Raw genomic sequence first — 18,653 nt, 5'->3', positions numbered from 1 at the left:
TTTATTTCCCTGGAAAGAACTAAATGTCAAGCATCTACACATGATTTTCTATCTCCAGCTTCTCTAGAATTGCAGAATGACAGAGCAAAAGAATAAGAGCTTCTATCATGAGAAAAAGAACAATTTGCATTCTATTCTCTATTCCTTATGGGATTAAAATATCACTATTTGGCAGTGGTCTACATAAAAAAAAAAATACAGCTGCATGGGAGATGTTTTCTTTAGTTCTAGAATTGGACCAAATTAAAAAAAAAAATACATCAACGTCTAATAGAAGAAAAAGCTAATTGTAGCTAATTATATTTCTTCCTTCCTTCCTTCTTTTCTTTCTTTTTTAAAAACCAGGATGGCTTATTTATTCATTCAACAAATATTTACTGAGTGCTTCCCATGTGCTAGGATCTGAGGTTGCAGCAGGTAAGCAAATAAAACTCTTTGCCTCTTACAGAGCTTATTACTAATCCGTGGTGGTTTTAGTTTACCCATTGTGTACTATATTATATTACTTTTCAATCCCGTGGTTCATCTGATTTGTATATACTGTTTTCAGTTTCGTTCCTTCAGGGCTTGTTTTTGATTAGTATGGTTTACGTTTCCATTTCTTAGGATGGTTTATGTTTCCATTTCTTACGGTTAATTTAGTTACACTGTTAAAACTGTTAAAACTAGGAGTATATTTTAAATAAGGCTATTATGTAGACTGAGTGGAAAGTGTGGGTAAATTTTAAATTATTTTATTATTATTATTTATTATCGAGAGCTACTGTGTGCTTCCCACTGGGCTAAGGCAGGAGATGCCAAGATTACCACTGAGCTGTCCCTGAGAAGCCCCACTCTGGCTAGGATGATATTCCCTCATCAGAAAAGGCCTTGCTTCCAAAAGAGGGCTTGGACCTTAGCTAATTTGTTTTCCAGTCCCCTACCAGTCTGTCTGTAGGGAAAGTTCTAAGGTGACAGTTTACCTGCAGACCCAACTGACTGGAGTCTCCAGTGCTTCGGGCCACCTTGTTTAAGTACCTGGTCCAGGCAGCGGCCCAGCGACCCAATAGGTATTAAGCATAGCTTTACAGCACAAGCAGAAACTCAAAATGAGATCTGAAAAACCATTAATGAGCTCCTACATGCAGATCTTCTTGTTATTCTTCTTAATTCCCATTTTCATTGCTGTAGTTCAATCTCTCATTCTCTCTCAACCGTGCCATTGTAATGACCCCCAAAGCGTTTTCCCCATCCCTAGTCAATTCTTTCTCTCATCCTTTCTCTGCCTAGCCTCCAGAGATAGTTTTCTAAAACACAGATGCAATCATGTAAAACTTTCATGGGGCCAGTCTCTTCCCTATTTCCTCTCTAATCCCACACTCCACATCCCTATCTACAGACTACAAAGAAGACCCTAAAAAAATTATAATGAGACGGAGGACTCTTTCAAAGTCTCCTGCTCTGATATTTTGCAAAGTCTGATTCAAGTTCTCTGCCTTTGTCATATCCCTAGACATTTAAAATGTCACTGACCACAGGTAGATAGGTCACATAGAATTATTATGTGCTATTACGGATGTGCAGCGGCTGTTGGTTAACATCACAGTTTAGTTCTGGCTTGGATGGCGGGGTAGGCACTGTGTGTGTAACCAGTGCTCATCCGGACATGGCTTGAGTTCTGACTGGATGAGACGCTTGTTGTCCCATTGTTCTAAACATTAGTCTGAGCAATGCATTCAGAAGAAAGCAGGTAGGATTAACTGCTCCTGTACTATTCAATAATACATGGCTTTTATTTGTTCTGGAAATAGCAAATCTGAAACGCATATATGTTTATTAAGTACTGTTTAAGCAGACTGCCCCAGGACAGTGAAGGGGCATCTGCAATGGCCATGTCTCTCACATTCTTTGGCTGAAAGGTTATTTTTGTCGTCTACTTCGATATCTATTAAGACTCTTGCATGTGTCAGATTGTAGGCAATTGCCTAATCACTTTATAATGGAGCAGCCTCTAGTCATCCTCCAGTGATCAATTTCAAACTCCAAAATTCCTAGTAACAATCTCTTGTGACACAGCATTTCACAGTCCCAAGGTCTAAATCTGCTACAGACTTTTTACCCTTGAGGCGTAATAATGACTTTATGTAATTCAAATCTTCATACTTTAATAGAATTTTAAGATGATTTAAGAATGCTTCTCCAGCTCCCCATCTACACCACCCTCCTCAGACACATATAGAGAAGTGGTCTTGCAAAATGAATCAGACCCATTATAAATGTGCAATATAATATCTTTCCTATATACTTACAATTAAAGAAGGCTGTTCATAATCATAATGTGAATGATGCCACCCCAAATTCCTGTAAGATAATTATCTTTTGTCCTACATGCATTTGTACAAATCTTAGTCAGCTTCTCTCAGCTGCTTATCTCTCTCTTGACTTAGGTGGTCATGTTTTCTCAGAAATTGGGAACTGACTTGTTTGAGTGCTTTGCCTATTCAGGGATAAAAAAAACCCCAACTTATCAAAGAATTTTCTTTTTTTTCCTCTTTCAAGCCTTTTTACTTGGGGCTGCTCATACTGATTTTCTGATTTCCAGTGTGAAGTATAGTAATATCTAGGCAGAGCTAATTAAAAGGGCAGAGACTAAGTCTTTTTTTTTCATACTTCTCATGACACCACCATCTACAAATGGAAACAATTGTTATTTATGATCATGATAATAAAGATATACAACAGAATTTGGTACAGATGATTAGCACAAATCATTTAAATTACCAGAGCTCTCCAACAAGAGGTCAGGCGTGGGTTAAAGAACCAAAACCCAGGGAAATTTTTTAATTTCTGAATAGAAATTAAATAGAAACTGAATAGCCTACGAGAATGTTATAGAGGTTAAAGGTCATCTATTTTATTTGTTCATTAATTTCTTCATCCAGTCTCCTGTTTTTTGAATTTTTATTATTATAAACTATGCTGCAATGAATATTCTTGACATAGCTCCTTGGGTGCATGTGTAATAGTTTGTCTTGGGGTATATACCAGAAATGAAATTTCTGAATCTAGGAATAGTGTCATTTTAGAAATTAAATGTCAAATGTAATGTAATGATAAATATTCTGGGCTTTATTTAAAACGAAACTGGCCTCCCTCTCTGAGCTCAGGTCTGTTTCAAGCTGAAAGACTGCCCCAGGGATGGGAGTGTGTGGTCAGTTTCTTATCTATCACCTCCCTGCTTTCTGCTTCTCTTCCACCTCTGATTGGCCCTACCTCTCATCCCCTTCACCAGGTCCCCCAGGGCTTCCACAAATCTGGAAAGAAGGGGTGGGAGGAGAGGCAAGGGACAAGAAAGGTCTTACTTGACAGATTTTTTTTTTTGTGATCTGATGTAGGTACTCTCCGTCTTCACTGGCTGTCAGAAGCTGACCCTTTTTATCAGTGGGGGCGGGGAGGGGCGGTTTGTAGGTTCCTGAAAGGTACTGTGCACAGCTGCCCACCGCTCAGTGGGGGTAGGGCTGGCTCCTGATGCAATCATCTCTCTTCTCTGCTGCTGGACAGATGGCTTCCTTCACAACCTTTTACCTTTAAATGTGTTAGTCATGGGTCAAACTCTGGGGTACATGCGTCAAGTTCTCCAAGAGGTTTTTTCAGAACTTCTCTCCCTGGGTTTGAAGTGAGAGAAAAGAATTTCTCTTCCACCCCCTTCCTGCCAATCCCGTATGGGAATGAGGGAAATTCCTAAGCACTCAAACAGCTTTCTCCAAAAATTTCTCTCTTAAACACATCCATCTCTCCTGGCTTGTCCAATGTCTTAAATATTCATAAGATAGGTGGTAAGGATTCTGTGCCCTTTTGCATATGTCAAATTTGTCTAAACCGGGAGGATTATTATGGATAGTGTAAAGCTCATGGTATCGTGGGAAAGCTGGAGGAGTGCAGCTAAGCTTCTAGTAACTGCTCTCAGAAACACACACAGAACTGGCCTGGTAGCAACTCTGCCTTCTCTGACCCAGAGCCACCCTGCCTCTGTCCCGATTGGGCAACTTTTGTTGCCACAGGTGACCCCAGAACACATTGCCTCTGCCTAGTTCCCTACACTTGTCACTGCTAAACCAAAATTTCATATGGAGGCATAGCAACAGCAAGGGAGAGTGGGAAATATATTTGTTGTTATTTTTTATTTCATCTTAGAAAGGCAGCACTCGTGGTGGGCATCTGTGTGTATGTCCACATGTCTGCTATAAACCACAGAGTTCTTTGTGGTGGTTTCTTTTTCATGTCTTCATGGATGGCCCAGCACCTTGCTTTGAGACATGGGAATATTTAGCACCTATTGTTTTGTGTATGTTGTGAGTTAGGGATCTAATTTATTTTTTTCCAGTAAGGAGAGCCATTTTTTTTCCTGCCATTATTTAATGAGCCACCCATATTTCGGCATTGATTTTTATGTGGCCAAAACATAGATCTGGCTTTCATTTCTGTGTTTTATTGGTTGGATTGCTTGTCCCTTCACCGTTGCCGTGCTACCTTGGATCCCCTTCCCTTGTTTTTCAAGAGTATCTTAACTCTTTGTTCTTCCACATACATTTAAAATCTGTTTGTCAATCCTGTTGAGATTTTTATTGGAAATGTGTTGAAATTAATCTGTAGAAAATTGACCTCTCTATGATAGCAAGTCTTCTAATTCGTGATTAGAAATCTCCATTTATTCAGGTTTTCTTTTATATCCTTCAGAAATATAGTTATTTCTCCATAAGGGCAATACTGTATTTCTGTTGATTTATTCCTAGGTACCTTATAGTTTTTGTTGCTTTGGGAAATGAATATTTTATCAATAATAATGTCTGATGGGTTATTACCCATTGTATCCATTGATCCTGATGAACTTTCTTATAGTTCTGTTAGTTGGTTTGCACATATTCTTGAATTTTCTATTTATATAATTATATTATCAACAAAATAAGGCATTTCAGTTTGTTTCTTTCCCACTTTTATACCTCCTTATAACCATTGGCTATGAACTCCAGAACAATGTTTATAGGAAAGCGTAATAGTGGATTCTGTGTCTGAATTTGATGGGAGTACGTTTAAAGTTTCACCATGAAATCTAATATTGGTACTATTGTCTGAATGTTTGTGTCCCCCAAGATTCATTTCTTGAAATCCTAACCACCACAGAGGCGTATGGGGCCTTTGGGAGGTCTTTAGGTTATTAGGGTGAAGCCTTCATGAATAGAAGTAGTACTTTTATTAAAAAGGTCCAAGAGGGCACCCTTGTTTTTTTGGCCGTGTGGGGCTATAGGGAAAAGATGGTCATCTAGGAAGCGGCCTTACCAGACAGGGACTCTGTCAACACCTTGATCTTGAACTTCCAAGCATCCAGAACTACAATAAATAAATGTTTGCTCTTTGTAATCCACCCAGTTTATGGGATTTTTATTGTAGCAGCCCCAATGGACTAAGACAATTGTCTTTAAAGTTCGGGTGGTGTATTAGTTTGCAAGGGCTACCGTAACAAATTACCACAAACCGAGTGCCTTAAAACAACAGAAATTTGTTCTCTTTGAGTTCTGGAGGCTAAAAGTTCAAAATCAAGGTATTGGCAGGTTCATGCTTCTCTGAAGGCTCTAGGAGAGAATCCTTCCTTGCCTCTTCTAGCTTCTGGTGGGTGCCATCAATGTTTGGTGTTCCTTGCCTTATAAATGCATCTCTGCAGTCTCTGTTTCTGTCTTCACACTGGCCTTCTCCCCTGTGTGTTTGTCTCTGTGTCCAAATTTCCTTCTTCCTTTAAGTACACCATCATAAGACTTTGGGTGCTTGTATTAAAAGCTGCTTGTTATATTATTTTTGATATACTAATACATTTCATTTAACCAGTAAATTTCTTAAAAGGACCCTCATCTTTAATTAAAAGCTTGGCTGAGCATAAAATTCTAATACAAAAGAAATTACGATTTTAAAGATTGTTCCATTGAACTCTAGCACCAGTGTTGCTGTTGAGAAGTGTGGTGTTATTCAGATTCTTTATCTTCTAAAGTAAGCCCTTTCTTTTTCCCCCTTAAAGAACTTTTGGAATCTTCTCTCTGGCTCTGGTGATTTGAAATTTCAAAATGCGGTGCTTTGGCATGGATATCTTTCATCCAAAGCACTTGGCATTTTTTGGATTCTGTTTTCAAAAACTCATGTTACTTACTAATGAGAGTAATGGGCAATATCTTGAAATCTTTCTCTGGTAAATTCCATCCATCGTTTTCTCTGTACTTGATTTCTGGAAACCATGTAGATGTGGGTTTCTTAGAGAGGTCTTCTAATTTTTTTCTACTGTTTTCCACCTCTTTGTCTTTTAACTTACTTTTTAGAGATTTTTCTCAAGTTTATTTTTCAACTCTACTGTTTATTTTTAAATATTTGTTGATTGCCTACTGTGTGACAAAACAGTCCTAAGTACTGTGATGTCAGTGACTCAAATGCAGACCTTCGCTCTTTTGAGATTCTTATTCTGTTCGGAGGAAACAGAGTAAAAACTAAACATTGTAAATAGGAAAATTAGTATGTTAAAAGTTGTATGAAAAAAGTATTTTTAAATATAACATTAAGGAGGATTCAGAATGCCAGGATAGAAGACAGATTGCAGTTTTATATAGGGTAGACATATTTTGAATGTTCAGTCAACAGAGTTTCTACAGGGAATGATGGTGGAGTATGAGATAAAGAGAAGATTCAATTCAAGAAACTTGAAAGATGTAGTTGTCATTAGATGGAGAAGAATATAGGACTGTAGGGGTGCCTGGGTGACTCAGTCATTGGGCATCTGCCTTTGGCTTGGGTCATGATCCCAGGGTTCTGGGATTGAGCCCCATATCAGGCTCCCTGCTCGGCTGGAAGCCTGCTTCTCCCTCTCCCCCTCCCCCTACTTGTGTTCCTGCTTTCGTTATCTCTCTCTGTCAGATAAATAAATAACATCTTTAACAACAACAACAAAAAGAATATAGGACTATAGGTTGAAAAGGGCTTGGGCAGGGGCAAGATATGTAGTTCAGTTTTGGATATTTTGAGTTTAAGATGTATTAGAGTTCTCCAGAGAAATAGAATACATATGTATGTATATATATATATTCAGAGGGTGGGAGAGAGAGAGGGGGAGAGAAAGAGAGACAGAGAGAGACACAGAGAGAAAGAGGATGAAAGATTGACAGATTTTAAGAAAACTGCTTGTGGTTTATGGGATTGTGGGAACTGACAAGTCCAAAATTGGTAGGGGAGGTCAGCAGACTGGAGACCCAGGGAAGAGTTGGTGTTGCAGCTTGAGTCCAAGGACAGACTGGGGACAGAATTCCCTCTTTTTGGGGGGACTTCAGTCTTTATCTCTTAAGACCATCAACTGATTGGATGAGGTCCATCCACATTATAGAGAGTAATTTGCTTTACTCAAAGTCTATTGGTTTAAATGTTAATGTCATCTAAAAAAAATGCCTTTACAGCAAAATCTAGACTGGTGTTTGACCAACTACCTGAGTGGGTATCATGGCTTAGCTAAGTTGACACATAAGATTAACCATCATGGATGTCTATTAGATATCCAAGTGGAAATGTGAAGTAGACATATGAATATACAAGTCTAGAGTTTAGGACATGAAGGAGAGATCTTTCAGTATATGAATGGTATTAAAACTTAGGGGTTGGTTGAGATCACCAAGAGCATGAGTGTAGATAGCAAAAGGACCAAGGACTGTGTCCTGGAACATTACCACTTGAAGAGATAGAGGATTAGAAGAGGAACCAGCAAAGGAAAGTGAAACAAGCATCTACTTTGATTGAAAGAAGAAGGAAAAAGGAGTGCAGTGTTTCTGAACCCAAGTAAAGAAAGTATTAAGGAGTAAGTGTGATCAACCGTACTCAATACTACTGAAGGTCAGTAAAATTGAGATGAAGAATTGGTGATTTTAGTTGTTAGCAACATGGCACCTTACCGAGAGCACTTCCTGTGTAGTGGTGGGGGATGGAGCCTGACTGAAGTGGGTTTAGGAGAGGATGGGAATCCCTGAAGAGGTTGGGATGCCTGTTGTCCTGCATACTTACTATTAGTGCTTTCTTTCATTCTCAAAATGTTCCTGTTTGGATGATAAAATATATTTCCCCAGAGGAGAGAAATTGGAGACAGGGAATGTAAATATCTCTTAAAAGGAAATTTGAAATAGAGGTGAAAGAGCAGAAAACTCCTCAGACATTAAAGAAGCAACTGTTAGTTTGTTTTTAATCTTAAATATTAGTACACCATGATTAATGGATGCCCAACTTAGCAGGTTTCTCCTTTTCTCCTTTAGTCTGAGGCAAACACAAAGGCATATTTAGTAGCTCATCAAGAATCCAGCGGCAAATCACTTGAGAATATATACTTCAGACCCATTTAGTCTTCTGTTGGTTATTCCTTAGGCTCCTGTCCATCTCATCTTCCAGTGCTCCAGGAAGAGTGGAGTTTGCATCTGGGGAAGTGCAAATTCTTTTAGCAAAATGGCTAAGAGTGGCTCCATGCCAGTAACCAATGCATTAGCACCTGCAGCATGCTTTTGGCCTGATGTTAAAGAAGCTTGTACTTCTCACCAGGTCTTCCTTGTTTCTGATGTTCCAGCTCCTCACATAATTCCTAGAAGCAAATCTTAGCTATGAACAAGACTGGGCAACTGAGGCTTTGTCCAGGAAATCAAACTTAGATGATGCAAAAAAAAATTTAGAATAAAAACTGTTAAAAATTGTGCAGTTTTAAATATTGTTTCATTTATATGTTAAGTGTTCATTTATATGTTGATAACACAAGTATTTCTTTGGCATCAGAGAAATATTTGAATTTAGTTCTGAGTTAGCACAGTTAAGCTAGGAAGACCTGAGGGTATTTAATGCTTATTATAATAATCTATGAGCCAAGGCATGAATTATAGAACATATTTGAAATATTTCAAAATAATTTTCTTGTTACTTGCATCAAGGGTGCGTATTGTAAGCACTGGAAAATGCTGAATGAATAAATAGTGAAATTGTTTAAAATATTTCAATGAAGGGCGCCTGGGTGGCTCAGTTGGTTAAGCAACTGCCTTCAGCTCAGGTCATGATCCTGGAGTCCCGGGATCGTGTCCTGCATCGGGCTCCCTGCTAAGCGAAGAGCCTGCTTCTCCCTCTGACCCTCCCCCCTCTCATGTACTCTCTCTCATTCTCACTCTCTCAAATAAATAAATAAATCTTTAAAAAAAAATATTTCAGTGAAAATTTTGTTCGTATGCATTATAATTAGAGTATTTGTGAAGAAAGGACAATTTCTATAATCACTATCTCCAAGGAAGAAAAATGTGTGAGAGTTGAAAATGAGGAATTATCTCCCTGCTGATATTAAAAATTGTATTTTTTTCTAAGAATCAATTCAAAGAATCTTTGCTTTTAAGATTTTTACATTAACATTTCCTAATTTCTTATGTTCAGTAAACAAATAAAATATATATTTAATGCCTGTATTAATCAGTATTGGTCTAAGTGGAAACATCATTACTGATGTTTATCTAAAAGTGTTCATGAGAGTCTCAGTTCCAGTTATTCTATGGTCTATAAATAAAAAGTAAAAACATAACTGTCCACCAGGTGGCAGTAGTATGTCAAAATGTTCTACAAACACATCTGCAAAATAGGGGCACTTGACTGAATTCCTGGAATATGAAGAAATGGAGTTCTGTCCCTGCCTTCAGCTAACTCACAATCTGTTCTGCAGCTCAAATATATGTACTTTGTGTCTCTTTTCTTTTTCTTTTGGTAGTAAAAATTCTAAGTACAGACTATTGTCTTGTGTTAGAAGAAAAAATGAGGCTACCATAGCTATTTTGCTTAGTGTGGAGCCTGAACTACCAAGTGGTTTTGTGACATTCCTGGAATCATATTATGAGCATAGTGTCATGCCCCTTCTGCCCCAGAATTAATCTAATAGACATTCTGTGATAGTATTTCCACTAAAAATATATGTGGTTTTAGGCATTGCGCCTTTTTCATGTTACTCCTTTGCTTCTAGACAATTGAAACTGGTATTTATTGATGTGAAAGCAGTTGTACTTTCAAGGTATTCGGTCACATCCAAACTAGTGGCGATGGAGTTGCAGGTTGGTGAGAACAATCTTACTCTTATCATCTGAACATTTCAATATACTCCATTAGGTTATTTAAATATATTATATATTGTTATAATAAAATTAAAGGTAACACGCAATTATCCCATATTCTCACATTCTCAACACGAATATTTTCTCTCCCTCTATGCTTCTTGAGAATCTTTATCTACATTTATACAGAACTCTAATTAGAGTACCCATTAATATTGAAAATTTTTCACTTAGTTCGTAAACCATTTTTTATCTTTAGCCTCATCTTTATATTTATTTTTTTGCATGGCATCTTAATATTTAGTTACAAAGACATGTTATAATTTATTTTATTTTTGTGGTGGATACAGGTTGTATCTAATTTTATATGTTGTAGTTTATAGAATGTATGATGTTCTGGATGGGCTTGAGGTCAGATATCTTGTTTAATTCTGTCTGTAAATACTCTCATCTTTGTCAAAACATGTTCTGAATTTGATTCCCAGCACCTGTCAAGAACCATGTAAATGTGTGTGTTGTGTTTGCCAAGAGTTTTATTCTGGGAAATTGACTTAAGGAAATAGTTCAAACAAACAAACTAAAAAGTCTGAGTAATATAATGTTAGGATGTTTCTTCATACTTTACTGAAAGTCTGGAAATGTTAGCATAACTTTATTTTTTGTAACTAATGTTTTTCTTTTCTTTTTTTTCTTTCTATATTTCTATAACCAAATAATTGACAGGGAGTTCACTTGGGGTATAAGTTTTAGATCTAAATCAATTTTCTCTATATTGCACTATAATTATCCCTATTTATTAAATAATGTTTACTTGCCTGGAATTATGTGATTTTTTTTAAGAGAGGGAGAGAGAGAAAAGGGAGGGAGGAGCAGAGAGAGAAGGAGAGAGAAGGAGAGAGAAGGAGAGAGAGGGAGAGAGAGAAAAGGGAGGGAGGGGCAGAGAGAGAAGGAGAGGAGAGGACATTTCTCCATGTCCAGCAGGGAGCCTGACGTGGGGGCTCAATCTCACAACCCTGAGATCATGACCTGAGCCAAAATCAAGAGTTGGACACTTAACTGAGCCACACAGGCACCCTGGAATTATGTGATTCTTACTTCACTGAACACTTCAACATAATATATAAGTTGGATTATCTGGGTTTTAAAATTCTAACTTATGTTTGTCTTTGTGTCAGTATTGCATCATTTAATTACTGTTACTTTATCTGGAAGGACTAGTGATGCTTGGCACTTCTCCCACCTTTATCATTATTCTTTTTTAGAATATTCGTTACCACTTATTTTTCTGTTTTTATCACATAAAACATATTTTTATGATTTTCATTGGATATCACCAAATCGATGAATGGACTGGTTAAAAAATTATTTTTGTTTAAATTTTTCTTTTGAAATAAAACATGCTCATTTTAATGAACATTTAGACAATAAAACATAGAAAGTGAAAGTCTTCTCAATCACACACTTTTTAGGGAAAACTTGTATTAACACTTAGATACTTGTTTTTCCAATCTTTGCATTTGTTATCTATGCAAAAATTATACTATCCTGAAACTGGTTTCCATTATTCATAATGGATGGCAGGGTCATTTAATATTTGTTCCTATAAACTTACCTCACTTTTTCAAATGGCAGAACAGTCTTTTATTGAATAAATGTGTTATAATTTATTTAGCAAATTCTTTATGGATCTTTAATTTTTTCAAGTTTCTAAAAATTTTTTATTATTTTAAGGCTTGTTATAAAGAACATCCCCTAAATAAATATATCTCTGTGTAGTTGAGAATTTATATCTGAGTTCTAAATTTGTAACAGAAGAATTGCTAAGTCAGAAACTGTTGCTTTAATTGTGATACATTCTGACAAATTGGCCTCTAAAAAGTTGCTCTGAATTGTCCTTCCCTCTACAGCATATAATAATAATTCCTATTTCCAAACTAGTAAATTTAACATATTTTGGAAGTCTGAGAATATCTGTCTTTTTATGGTTGGGTAAACATTCTGTGGAACAAACACATCCTTACCTCTTGTTCCATATCTGGTTTTGGTTGATTCACTGGAGAAACAGGTTTATGGTTCTACCTTGGCATTTTGATTCGGATGCCTGTAAAGTTATTTAACATATTTCTTCAAAAGTTTAGGCATGTTAGGTCAAAGGCATGAAAAAAAGGTGTTCATATACAACTCTGGAGATCTTTTCTCTTCCTGATGTTCAGTGTACACGAATTTTTATGGTCTAGTAGCAACTTAGGGTGTGTGAATTCATATCACCTTGGCCACCAAATAGCTGTGGAAATTTAGGCAAGACACTTAATCTCACTGTTCCCTAATTTCCTCCTTGGTAATAGTTACCAACCTCACCAGCTTGTTGTGAAAACAAATAATGACAGTGATGAGGGTAGTAATAATATTTTGAGTAGTGATATATAGCTTCCAAAGCACTTTGATGCCCATTATCTCTTTTGATCTTCATAATAACTTTATATGGTAGAGAGGACAAGCATTTTTATCATTGGGTTTTCACATAAGAAAACTAAGGTACAGTTAAGATTTGGCAAAAATATCAACAAATGTTCCTTCGAGAAGTTAAAGTTATTTCACAAAGGTAATACCAAGGACAAGGAAACACGAAAGTGTTGCTGGCAAGGAACTTTGGGGAGGGCAGTATGTGTATGGCATGCCTTTTCCCAATGTTCCAGAGGGTGTTTGCTGTGAGGAAAAGACTGGTCTGTGACCAGCCTTTCCCCCTTCACTTTTCCCATCCAAACCCCTTGTATATGGTTATAGAGAAGAGCTTAATTACTAGAAAATAAAAATCGGCGTGTGATTTATTAAACGCTTACATTGTATAGAAACTGAGAATCATCAGACAGGCATTGCTTTCCTATAGCACTTCATCTCTTCCACGCCCAACGAAGATAGGACAATCAAGTTTTCCTCCCTTGATCACCACTGGAAGCCTTGGCTGTGCATCTGACTTGTAGCTTCTGTTTTCTGGGCTTCCCCTAGAACTTCATTACAAGCACTGTTGTGTATATATACATATATTTTTTTGAGGGGAAGGGGGTACATTTGAAAGAAAAGAAAGCCCTGACATTAACAGAAGCATGAGCACAAGTTCTAAAACTTGGATTATAGTTTTTAAATCCACCAGTCCAGTAAATCCTTTAAAATATTCTCTGTTTCCCAGCAACAGAAATCAAGAAATATCAAATCTTCAAGTTCATTATGAATGGAACGATTAATCATTTTTCTCTCTAGCTTGGTCTATGTCAACAATAAATAACTCTTTTGGAGTTTTGTATTTCCCATGGAATCAGATTTGCAGTACAATGTGTATTTCTCACTTGGGGATTAAACACATTCAGTAATTTAACTACATTATTTAGCTCCCTTCTCAGGAGAGGGAGACTGGGGAACATGTATCCGACACTGCTTTATTGGGGATATAAATGGGAAATAAGTAAGCAAAAATTTTTCATAAAGGATAGGCTTAGAGAGTATAAATAGTTATTGAGAGCCTACAAAGTATTGGAAATTCTGGATATCAAACTAGGTGAGATAATATCACTGTCCTGAAGGAGTTCACATATTCATCTAGTTAGAACTATAGAAGGGGTGCCTGGGTGGCTCAGTCGTTAAGCGTCTGCCTTCGGCTCAGGTCATGATCCCAGGGTCCTGGGATCGAGCCCCACATCGGGCTCCCTCCTCAGGGGGAGGCCTGCTTCTCCCTCTACCACTCCCGCTGCTTGTGTTCCTGCTCTTGCTATCTCTGTCTCTGTCAAATAAATAAATAAAATCTTAAAAAAAAAAAAAAAGAACTATAGAATTTTAGGCTGAAAAGGGAAATTTGAAATAAATTTATTCCATGCCTTTCATTTTACAGATGGGAACATGTAACTAATGGTGTGAAGCACAAGGGTTTTAGTCATGGTTCTTTAGCTTCAATTACAGAAATCCCAAAAAATAAGCTGAAGAAAAACAGGAAAATTTTGCCTCTTGTAGCCAATAGTTTAAGATAGTTCAGCTTTGGGCACAGCTAAAGTCTAAGGATAGTTCAGCTTTAGGCACTGCTAGATCAAGGTACTCAAATCTTCTCATCCCCCTCCCCTCGTTCTCCCCTTTCCCTCCCCTTCACCTCCCCCCTCTTTCCTCTGGCCCTTCCTTCTTCCTCTCTGTCACTTGGCTCTGCTTCGCTTTTAATTTTAATCTCATTATCTCCTGTGTCAAACTGGTTTCCTTCTTGTGACAGGAAAGATGATGGTTGGAAGGCTTATCATTCACAAACTGAAATCAGGGAGAGTCTCCCTCCAAGGGTAGAAAGGACCCAGAAGGACTCTTATGTCTCAGTGTGAGACACCTTTCCACCACTGTGGTGCTCCAGGTGATTGACAGCCCTTACAGGGGCACGTAGAGTGGATAGTTACTCAAAGAATTCTGAAGAGGAATGGGGCCTTGTAAGGTTATGGAGCAAATACAGAAGGAGCTGAAACCAGAAAACGAACCTCCTAGGCTACGAACTTTCCAGGATTATTGCAGGTTATGCCTGTGGAGGGCCATGGTGTCCACTTCTTTTGTCTGTCACGATGTCCAGAGTACAAGAGCAACCACTATTCCTTGCCTTGATTTCAGTTATCTGCCTTGTCCCACTCCAATACTTATTTATAAGAATTTTATTAAATACATTTTCTTTTCATAAAATCCACTTTAGATCTTGGAAATAGATGGTTGCAAACATAATAAATAAATTGTACCCACCAACAGTTTTCCTGTGCTTTTTACCAACATGGTGGTCTCTCACTAGATATTCTCGCTTCTATTCAGTCTCATATAAGGACTTAGAAATTTTTCGAATATGCCAGATTCCATTTGTTTTACACTGCTAACTCCCGAAACCTGGCTCTAGGTTTTCTATTTTACCTTAGTATGTACAATTGATAGTTCTTTAGATGAGAAATATTCTTAACACAGACCCACTGGTTAATTGCAGACTATATTTTACACTTCAGCTTATACCTTTTTAGTCACACCTTTGATGTCTAACAAGCAAGAAACAGATCAAGTTCACATATTTATGGATATGAAAGGATGGCTATTTGTAAAAATGAGAAAATATTTGATTAATTTCTTTTCAGGTAGGTCTGGAATTTTCAAAATTTCATTTTCTCATAATCTGAATTTGGGTGGAAATGTAATGCCAGGTATCAGAAAAATTATGTAAGAGCAGAAGTTGTAAAATGTAAGAAATTTTAATCACCTGAGATTTTCCTACAAGGGGCTCTTGGATATGAATGCATCTCTTTGCTGTGTTCAGTCTTCCAACTCTTCACATTGTTTTTGTGACTTGGCCATTTATTAGAGCAGACAGGCAGCCCACACATGAATTTAACAGGCTGTTTGCTTTCCTAAGCAGAAGAAATCCAGGGCTGGAAAGCAACATCAGAGTGTTGGTGACCAAGGCTTCTTCATTCTTGTTGTTCTGCCCTCTTCAGCTGGCAGATCGCATCTCAGGGTCCAAGATGGCGGCTCCACTTCTGCAAAAGAGCCAGCAGGAAGGGGGGGATGGAAGTAGAGGAAGGGCACACTCCTTTCTTTTTAATGTCACAGGGGAAGTTCCACTTACCACTTCTATGTTCATTTGTTCATATGTTTATTCTTCATCTTCTTTTAACCCAAGTTTTAAGGATTCTGCAATTAACTGCTTTCTACTTTAACTTTCTGGAAGTCTTATATTGTTGATAATGGCAGTAAGGGGCTGTCTGAAGGTTTGGCTTAAAGACAGCTCAAGAGCTGTGGAGACTCTAGTATGAGAGGTGAAGGTTGGGAAAAAAAATTGTTGAGTTACTGTGCTGATCAAGACATTAAGAATATTTATGAGAACATTAAAGTTACTCATTCAACACTTATTGATTATTAATTTTGGGGATCACCTTGTATGAATCATGGATAACAATTATACTTGGACCTTGCTCTTGAGATCCTCACAGCTTGGGCTGACCAGCTTCTGATTTCATCGTGCCAATAAAGACTATGGTGTAATGTGTATTGTTCCCTTAACCCTGCATTTTAGCAATAAAATATTTTAGTAAGTGTATGTCTGTGATCAGGGTAAGAGGATAACTATATGAACCAGTCTGTCAATGAACTCTAAATGATCCCCCACTCTTAGATCACTTTGTCTTGACAATGGGAATGTTTCTATCTGAATAATGATTTGGACTTGATGAAAACAACCTGTAAAAAGTTGACTACTTATATAATGGTGGACTGTTGGTTGGTCGTAGAGTTATAGGTTCTTTTTTTGTGTGTCAGTTTTGGCTTATTTTTATTTACTTATTTTTTAATAATGTTTAGATACTGGCTTTATAATAGAAAAAAACCCCACTTTATTCCAAAAGGAGTAAGCAAATTATTTAACTTACCCTCAATTGAATTTAAGAGCCTCAAAAGTTGACAGAAAAATGAAAAGTACCATAATCATTCTCTTGCTGTTTGTTCTACATGATGGCAAAGATATAGTTTTAGTATCAAGGAATTCAGAACTTACTTTCTTATGTTAAATAGCATTTTTTAAAAATCTGGAATAATTGTTGAAAGCTACATAACTGTAGTAAAAGTTACAACTCTTATGAAACAATATTCCTTTCATTGTTCTATTGACACAACAGTGCTGGGATTTCTGTTTTGTGTGATCACACTCAAGAATCTGGAAGCTCTCCTACAGCTTTGCTCTCATGTCAATAGGAGAAACAGTTTTCATATCAACAGAGCAATGAGTCAGTGAAATAACAAAAAGAGTACTCATTTCTTAACATTTTCATGTACATCAGGATATTTTAGTCTTAACAATTTTATGAGATGTTATCATCATATTATATGTGAATACATTTGGGTTAAGCAGTAAACTAGGATTAATATCTTGGGTGTTTTTTTTTTTAACATTCAATCTATGTCAGGGTAAGACTGTGGAAGATCTTGCTTAGCAAGGTAGGGGAATTTAATTCTGAAAGTGATAGGAGGTTATTAAAGTTTTCTGAAGAGGAGAATGATGGTATTGGAACTAACTTGAGTAAGATCGATCTGTGGTGATGTATTGTATATAATAGAAGGGGAGTCCTGGATAGTAACTAGTTTGGACTATTTCAACAACAGAGGTATGGAATCACGAGAGCCTAAACTGGGGTGATGATAGCAGTGCTAGTAGAGAGGAAAGGGCAGCCAAGAGCGTTACTCCAAAAAGAGAACTGATTGCTCACTGCAAAATGGTGAAAACATCAGAATATAAACTCCTTGAGATGGAAGAATTGTCTGTTTTCTTATCACTGTATATTCCCTGTGCATGGAATTATGCCTGGTATATAGTAGGCACTTGTTAAGTGTTAGTTGAATCAATTAAAATAAAAACAAGTGAATGTGATGAAGTGTAGCAGGTGTCGTGACAACGGCAGGAAGGATGGCCTGGTAGAAGAGGAGAAGCTTGATTGTGTCTGGTGGATTAGCTGGAGTGTTCCAGGAGGACAGGGGTGGAAAGGACATCCATCATAGGCCAAGAGGAAAGGCCAACTGTGAGGCATGGAGAAGCATGCTGGGGGTACAGACGATCACCAGCAGGTGGCCATTTCTCAAGGGTAATGTACCAGCTAGAAAGGGGCAGCCACTGGTACTGGAAGTGGAAAGCCTGGGCATCAAGATAAGGAGTTTTGACTTACTGCAGGTTTTAAGACAACTGAGTAACATAAAGAGGTTTTTACTCTAGAAATACATCAGGTGGAAATGAGTGGAAGCCTTAGTGAGACGTTCTCTGTCTTTGAAATAAAATGAAAGACCAGAGTCAAATTAGGAAGCTGTTGTAAACATCTATGCAAGAGGAGAGGAAGGCCTAGATTAAGGAGGTAATGACAGGGATAGAGATCTAGACAAGGTTTTGAGGAAAATTCAGGAGTTAGAAAATAAAAGATGATGAATTAAAGGCATAGAAGGGTGCAGCAGATGGTGGGATCAGAGATGAATAAGATGAACCGCAGGGTTGTGATGAGTCCAAAGGTGGTGCAACATGCTGAGAAGTGGAAAATAGGAGCAGGAGCCAGGAGAAGGAAGTAATGGATTAAATGTTAGGCATGTTGACTTTGACAAGTCAAAGTACAAGGGACAAGTAGGTGGATTGGTTAGAGTGACCTGGACCAGAGATGTGGTTTGGCAAGTTATCTGGGTCCAAGTTAAGGTATGAAGATGGATGATATTGTAGCGAGAGAGTGTGTGGAGAGAAAAGAGATTTAGATTGCGGGTAGAACTCTGGGGATTACCCACATTTAAGAGTCAAGTGGAGGAAGACATATGGTCAGGATGCCAGAATAAAACCAAAAGAGCCTTTGCATCAGATTGAAGAGTTTTGAATAACCGAAAGCTTTAGAAAATCATGTAGGGAATGAAGAAGGAGAATTTCAAGGAGGAGGAATTATACCACAAATGCCTATCAGATTCGAGGAAGATGGAGGCTTATGAATGACCATTGAATCTGACAGATAGAAAGTCACAGGC

This window comes from Neomonachus schauinslandi, chromosome 8 (genome assembly GCF_002201575.2).
Source record: "Neomonachus schauinslandi chromosome 8, ASM220157v2, whole genome shotgun sequence".
NCBI lineage: Eukaryota > Metazoa > Chordata > Mammalia > Carnivora > Phocidae > Neomonachus > Neomonachus schauinslandi.
This window is presented reverse-complemented; position numbering follows the sequence as displayed.